The sequence below is a fragment of the Ornithorhynchus anatinus genome, chromosome 6 (genome assembly GCF_004115215.2).
Source record: "Ornithorhynchus anatinus isolate Pmale09 chromosome 6, mOrnAna1.pri.v4, whole genome shotgun sequence".
NCBI classification, from domain to species: Eukaryota; Metazoa; Chordata; class Mammalia; order Monotremata; family Ornithorhynchidae; genus Ornithorhynchus; species Ornithorhynchus anatinus.
Window position 1 is genome coordinate 19679325 of NC_041733.1, and position 6724 is coordinate 19686048.

Consider the following 6724-nt stretch of genomic DNA (forward strand, 5'->3'; position numbering starts at 1 on the left):
TTCAGGGTTACCTTAATTTGCACCTCTACTTTGAAGGACCAGGGCACAAGGGACTGGGAATGAGGCAGCTGAGAACGCTTCGGGCTGAGGTTCATCCTGACAACTTAAGTCAGTCAATCGTATTTATTGAGCACTTAATATGTGCACAGCACTGTGCTAAGCACTTAGGAGAGTATAATATTACAGTATAACGGACACATTCCCTGCCCAAAATGATCCTACAGTCTAGAGGGGGAAACAAACATTAAATAAAATGAATTACAGATATGTACATATGTGCTGTGGGAGGGGGATGAATACAGTGAGGAAGTGAAGGCGTTGCAGAAGTGAGTTGAAGAACAGGAAAAGAGGGTTTAGTCAGGGAAGGCCTCTTGGAGGTGATGTACCTTCATTAAGGCTTTGAAAGGGGGGAAAACTACTTGTTGGATATGAGGAGGGAGGGTGTTGCAGGCCAGAGGCAGGACAAGGGCAAGACGTCAGAGGCGAGATAGATGAGATTGAGGTACAGTGCGTAGTAACCTTAGAAGTAACTCCATCTCCAAAGTAGAAGTAACCTTAGTATTAGAGGAGCAGAGTTTGCAGGCTGGGTTGTAGAAGGAGAGTAGTGAGGTGAGGTAGGAAGGGGCAGGGTAATTGAGTGCTTTTAAACCAGTGGTGAGGAATTTCTATTTGATGCAGAGGTGGATGGGTAACTACTGGAGGTCCTTGAGGAGTGGGGAAACATGACCTGAATGTTTTTGTGGAAAAATGGCCTGGGTAGCAGAATGAAGTATGGACTGGAGTGGGGAGAAAAAGGAGGCTGATAAAGTAATCAAGGCTGGATAGGATAAGTGACTGGATTAACATTGGTAGTTGTTTGGATGGAAAGGAAAGAGTGGATTTTAGCAATGTTGTGAAGGTTGAACTGACAGGATTTAGTGGTGGAATGAATATGTGGATTGAATGAGAGAGAGTCAAGAAAAACACCAAGGTTATGGGCTTGTGAGACAGGAAGGATGGTGGTGCCGTCTATGGTAATGGGAAAGTGAGTGGGAGGCCAGGGTTTAGGTAGGAAGCTAAGGAGTTCTATTTTAGATCTGTTAAGTTTGAGGTGACAGGAGGACATCCAAATAGAGAAGTCTTGAAGGCAGGAGGAAATGCAAGACTGCAAAGAGGGAGAAAGATCAGGGCTGGAGATGTAGACTGGATATCATCCTCATAGAGGCTGTAGTTGAAAGCCCTGTGAGCAAATGAGTTCTCAAAAGGAGTGGGTGTAGGTGGAGAATAGAAGGGGACACAGAACTGAACTTGAGGGACCCCCCCCCACAGTTAGGGGATGGGAGGTTGAGGAGGAGCCTGCAAAAAAGACTGAGAATGAGCTGCCAGAGAGATTGGAGGAGAACCAAGAGATGACAGTGCCAGAGAAGCCAAGGTTGGATAGTGTTTCTAAGAGAAGGGGCTGGTTGACAGTGTCAAAGGCAGCTGAGAGGTCAAGGAGGATTAGGATGGAGTAGAGATTGTTGGATTTAGCAAGGGGGTCCTTTGTGACCTTTGAGAGGACTTTTTCTGTGGAGAAAAGGGGATGGAAGCCAGATTGGAGGAGGTCAAGGAGATAATTGGAGGAGAGAAATTTGAAACAGTAGGTGTAGACAACTCACTAAAGTAGTTTGGAGAGGAATGGTAGGAGGGAGATGGGGTTAAGGGAGGGGTTTTTTTTAGGGTAGCGTAGATATGGGCATGTTTGAAATCAGTGGGAAAGATGCCACTGGACAGCGAATAGTTGAGGGAAGGGAAGAAGGGTGGAGGTAAGTTTTTTGATAAGGTGTGAAGGAATGGGTTCGGATGTGCAGGTGGAAAGGCTGAATTTTGAGAGAGATTGCTTGGAAAATTGAAGATGGGGCAGGGGAGATTTTAGGGAGATATGCCCAATAGTATCAATTTTCTCAGTAAAGTAGGTGGTCAGGTCATTAGGGGCAAAGGATGGGGGGAGGCAAGGGAACGGGGTTTGAGGAGGGAGTGGAATGTATGGAACAACTGGCGAGGGCAGTTGGGCATGGGTGTTAATAAGGATGGGGAAATAACTTTTCCGGGCAGAATAATAAATGCACACAAGGATAAGCTTGAAGTGGCTGAAGTCAGCCTGACATCTAGATTTCCACCAGCAGCGCTCTGCAGCTCAGGCACAAAAGCGTAGTAGGCAAACTGGAGGTGATCCAGGGCTGTGGGTTAGTGGTACAAGATTGAAGAAGGGATAGGGGGGTGAGTCAGTTCAGTAGAGAGGGTGGTGTCGATAGTGACAATTTGGTCATCATGGGATGGTAGTTTGGATATGGAGGCTAAATGGGGCATGGTGACTTGAGAAAACTGGATGGGGTCAAAAGATCAGAGGTCTCTAGGGAAACAGCACAGATTTGCGGGGAGGAGGTGTGTGGGAGAGAAGGCAGGTGAGGTTGTGGTCAGAGGGATTTCAGAGTTGGTGAGGACAGAGATTGTGCAGTAGCTAGAGATGATGAGATCGAGTGAGTGTCCAAGTTGGTGAGTGGATGAGGTGGAGTGGAGCAGGAGGTCAGTGGAGTTAAGGAGAGATAGAAAGCGGGAAGCGAAAGGGTCATCAGGAACTTCAGTGTGGATATACAAGTCCCCAAGAATCAATGCAGTGATGAAGAAAGAGAAAAGGAATGTGGTAGAGGGGTGAAAATGGTTAAAGAAGTTGGAAGTGGGACCTGGTGGGGGGCGGTAGATGCCTTACTAGAATCTGGAGAGTGGGTGGTAGAGGGAGATATGGGCTTTGAAAGAAGGGGAAAAGAAAGGAATGGAAAGGATGGGGGAGGTGGAATTTAAGCCTAGATGTTGCTCCCTCATCCCCAGGTTATTACCTGGAATGGGGCACTGCTGGGCAGCCTAGCAGAAAGCTGGCACTCCCAAACCATTCATTCATATTTATTGAGTGCCTACTGTGTGTAGAGCACTGTATCAAGTGATTGGGAGAGTAAACACATTCCCTGCCCACAGGGAGCTTACAGTCTAGAGGGGGAGGATAATGTGATATTTGCTAAGTGCTTACTATGTGCCAGGCATTGCACTAAGCGCTGGGTTGGATACAAGCAAATTGGGTTGGAAGCAGGAAGTGGAATTTGAGGCTGTGCCCATCAGGCCTCTGGAAGGGGGAAGAACCTCACTGTCTGTGGCACTTGTTCAGACGGATGTTGGACCCCTGGTTTTTTCCTCTCTCTCCTCCTCCAGTCTCAGATATTTGGCACCTTCCTACATCTCCCGGAGTAGGTGTGAGATGCAGGCTCCCCACCCGGAGAGCAAAATCCACATTGAACATCATCTCTCCCTTCCCGCCCCCAGCCCTCCCGGCCTGTGGTTTCCGCTGCAGACTGCCACTGGCGATCTTACAGAGGAAAGGGGCCAAGGTTTGGTATGGGTTTAAAGGAGGGGAAATTCCAAGTCTCCCAACACCTCCACTGAACCTCTGGCCAGTAGCTCCATAGGCCCCAAATTTCTGCTCTCTGCCCTCCCCGTTCCCCATTTCCTCGCTCCTAGTCAGCTTTGCAATTGTGTGCCCAGTCAGACCCTGGCATTTGATCAGCTTGCAGGGACCCCAGGGGCCTCAGAAAAGGTAGGGCTGCTGTTGTGGGGTGGGGGCGAGGGTAAGGGCAAAAGCTGCTTCCCCCCCCGGCTACCTCTCTGATTGCTGGGCAGGGCACCAGCCCTGGGGACAGTCATCCCCTTGTTCCCTGTGTGTAAGCAAACACCTGGGCACAGCAGTCTGGAGGGGTCAACGCAGGCGCCGGGGATTGGAATGAAAGGTGGTGTTGTATGTGTGTTGGGCTTAGGGGGACTGAGTGGGGCCTGTGTCTGAGAAACCCCACCCCCCTCTGGCTTCCGCTCTGCCTTTTCCTTGGCTCCGCTGCCCCCCCCACAGCTGTCTAGGGCAAGAGCCATCACCCACTGGGCTTATTTGGAACCAGACAAACTTTCACCAGTCCCGATAGAATGCTCTCAACTTGTTGGCTTCTTCCTGCCCTTCTCTCCCTGCAGAGCTACCCTGCACTCTGGGGTTCTTAGACTGGGGCTCTCAGCTCCCGGCAAACTTGATTCTATCAGGACCCCAGCAGGGAGTTTTTTCCCTTACTATCTCCCCAGATGGACGTATAATGTGGACAACCCCAACTCCAGAGGAAGCGTGTGGGCCATTAAGCCTAGATGTTGCGCCCTCATCCTCAGGCTATTACCTGGAAGGGGGGCACTGCTGGGCAGCGTAGCAGAAAGCTGGCACTCCTGAAGCATTCATTCATTCATATTTATTGAGTGCTTACTGTGTGCAGAGCACTGTACCAACAATAAATACATTCACTACCCACAGTGAGTTTATAGTCTAGAGAGGGGGGATAATGTGATATTTGTTAAGCGCTTACTATGTACCAGGCTCTCTACTGAGTGCTGGGATGGATACAAGCAAATTGGATTGTAAGTAGGAAGTGAAATTTGAGGCTGTGCCCATTAGGCCTCTGGAAAGGGGGAAGAATCTCACTGTCTGTGGCACTTGGTTCAGACGGATGTCTGGACATGTAGGGCCGTTACTGCTCTGGCCCTAGACTTCTCCACTCACCCGTCCTGAACTGTCCTCTTGTGCCATCTGCAGAACAGTGTCCACCACTGACCTCCAACCCAACACAAACTCCAACCTTTCTAATGTACATCTTCCCAAATCCATCCCCGTCACCTTTTTCACTCTATGATGTCTCAACCTCAGTATGTCGGGTCAGGGGGTGGGGGGTGCTTTATGCCACAGCTTCTGCTGCCCAGGGCCTTGACAGTTGGAGGCTGCACAGCATGGGGAGAAAGACTCGAGTTGCTTCCGCTGGCAGGAAACACCAACCACCTTTAATGGGGGGTGGGGGAGGAGAGGGAGAACATCAAGAGGCAAGATGGTGGCTTCCTGCCTCATCTCCACCTCCCCTCCCCTGTAGCTCTAAAGGATGAAATGGAAAGGCGGGGCCCAGCCTTTCTTGGGGGGCGGGGGAGATATTTAACACATGGTCAACTCTTCCGCCACCTCTCACTCAAGTCATCCCACAAACCAGGCTGGGAAGAGGAAGTGGCTTTTTTGAACCCTTGGGATGGACATGATGAACGCTTAGTGGTGGTGGTGGTAGAGTTGGTTGTGGCCTAGGGGTCGTCCGCTGGCTGTGGACAGCCCGGGGGCTCCCTCGCCCCATCCCTTGGAGGCATCACCCGAGCTATCCCGAGACCGGGGTTGGGGGTGGCCTTAACTTTCCCACCTGTGTGTCATTATCCCGAGCCACCTGGTTAGGGCCAGTGAGTGGAGAAACCCACAGGAGAGGATGGCAGTGGATGCAGGGGCCGGTCAGGGGCGGGTTTTGGAGTGAGGGTTGCTTCCTGCAAGGTAGTAGATATAACATCTCTGCTCGCCTGGCTGGGGGTGGGGAGATCTGCTGAAGAGATTAGCACAGGATGAGGACGTGAGATGCAGAAACCCAAGCATGGGTGCCCTTTTCTTTAACCATTACTGTGCCTGCGTTCAGGCTCGGTTTTTTTTCTTCCCTTGCTGGTGTCCCAACTCCTCTCCAGTAGTAATAATAGTAAGCAGCGTGGCTCAGTGGAAAGAGTACGGGCTTGGGAGTCAGACGTCATGGGTTCGAATCCTGGCTCTGCCACTTCTCAGCTATGTGACTTTGGGCAAGTCACTTAACTTCTCTGTGCCTCAGTTACCTCATCTGTAAAATGGGGATGAAGACTGTGAGCCTCACATGGGACAACCTGATTACCCTGTATCTACCCCAGCGCTTAGAACAGTGCTCGACATATAGTAAGCACTTGACAAATACCAACATTATTATTATTATTACTAGCAGCAGCATGTAGCTAATGCTTACTATGTGCAGAGCCCTGTCCTAAATGCTGGGAAATAACACAGGTGAGAGTTAGGTCCTCAGTTAAAGGACTAGTTCAAGGGGTTGAGGAGCCTAGGGTTGGGTAGTCCCCAGCAAGCCAGGGGCACACTTGCCCGAGGAAGGCCAAGTGGGAATCTGACCAGTTAGTCAATGGGGCTGGTGTGGAGCAGGAGCATGTGATGGGAGGCTGGGGGAGGGGGCTGGGGTGGGACTCCAGATAAGGGGGGAGATGAAGGTGGGGGTGAGACCCCAGAGAAAGGGGGGAGATGAAGCTGGGGGTGAGACCCCAGAGAAGGGGTGGGGAGATGGAGCCAGGAGTGGGACCCCCAGAGAAGGGGGAGAGCTGGGGTGGGATCCTGGAGATGGGGGGTGGGGAGAGGGATTTTGGGTGGGATCCCAGAGGTGGGTTGGGGGGGAGAGGAGACTGGGGTGGGATCCAGGAGGTAGGGGAGAGGGGCTTGGGTAGGACCCCAGAAGTTGGGAGTCCCAGAAATGGGGAGGGAGAGGAGGTTGGGGTGGGATCTCAGAGAAGAGGGGGAGAGGGGACTGGGGAGGAATCCTAGAAAGGGGGAGGGGAGCTGGCGGATCGGTGGGGAGGGAGACGGCTGGGGTGGGGCGAGATAATCATAATAATGTTTTTTGTTAAGCACTTACTATGTGCCAAGCATTGTTCTAAGCGCCAGATCCCAGAGAGGGGGCAGGGGCGGGATCCCGGAGGAGTGGGAATGGGCTGGGGTGGGATCCCAGAGAAGGAGGGGTGGTGAGAGGGGACTGGGGCGGGACCCTGGAATGGGGGAGAGGGCTGGGGTGGGATCCCGGGG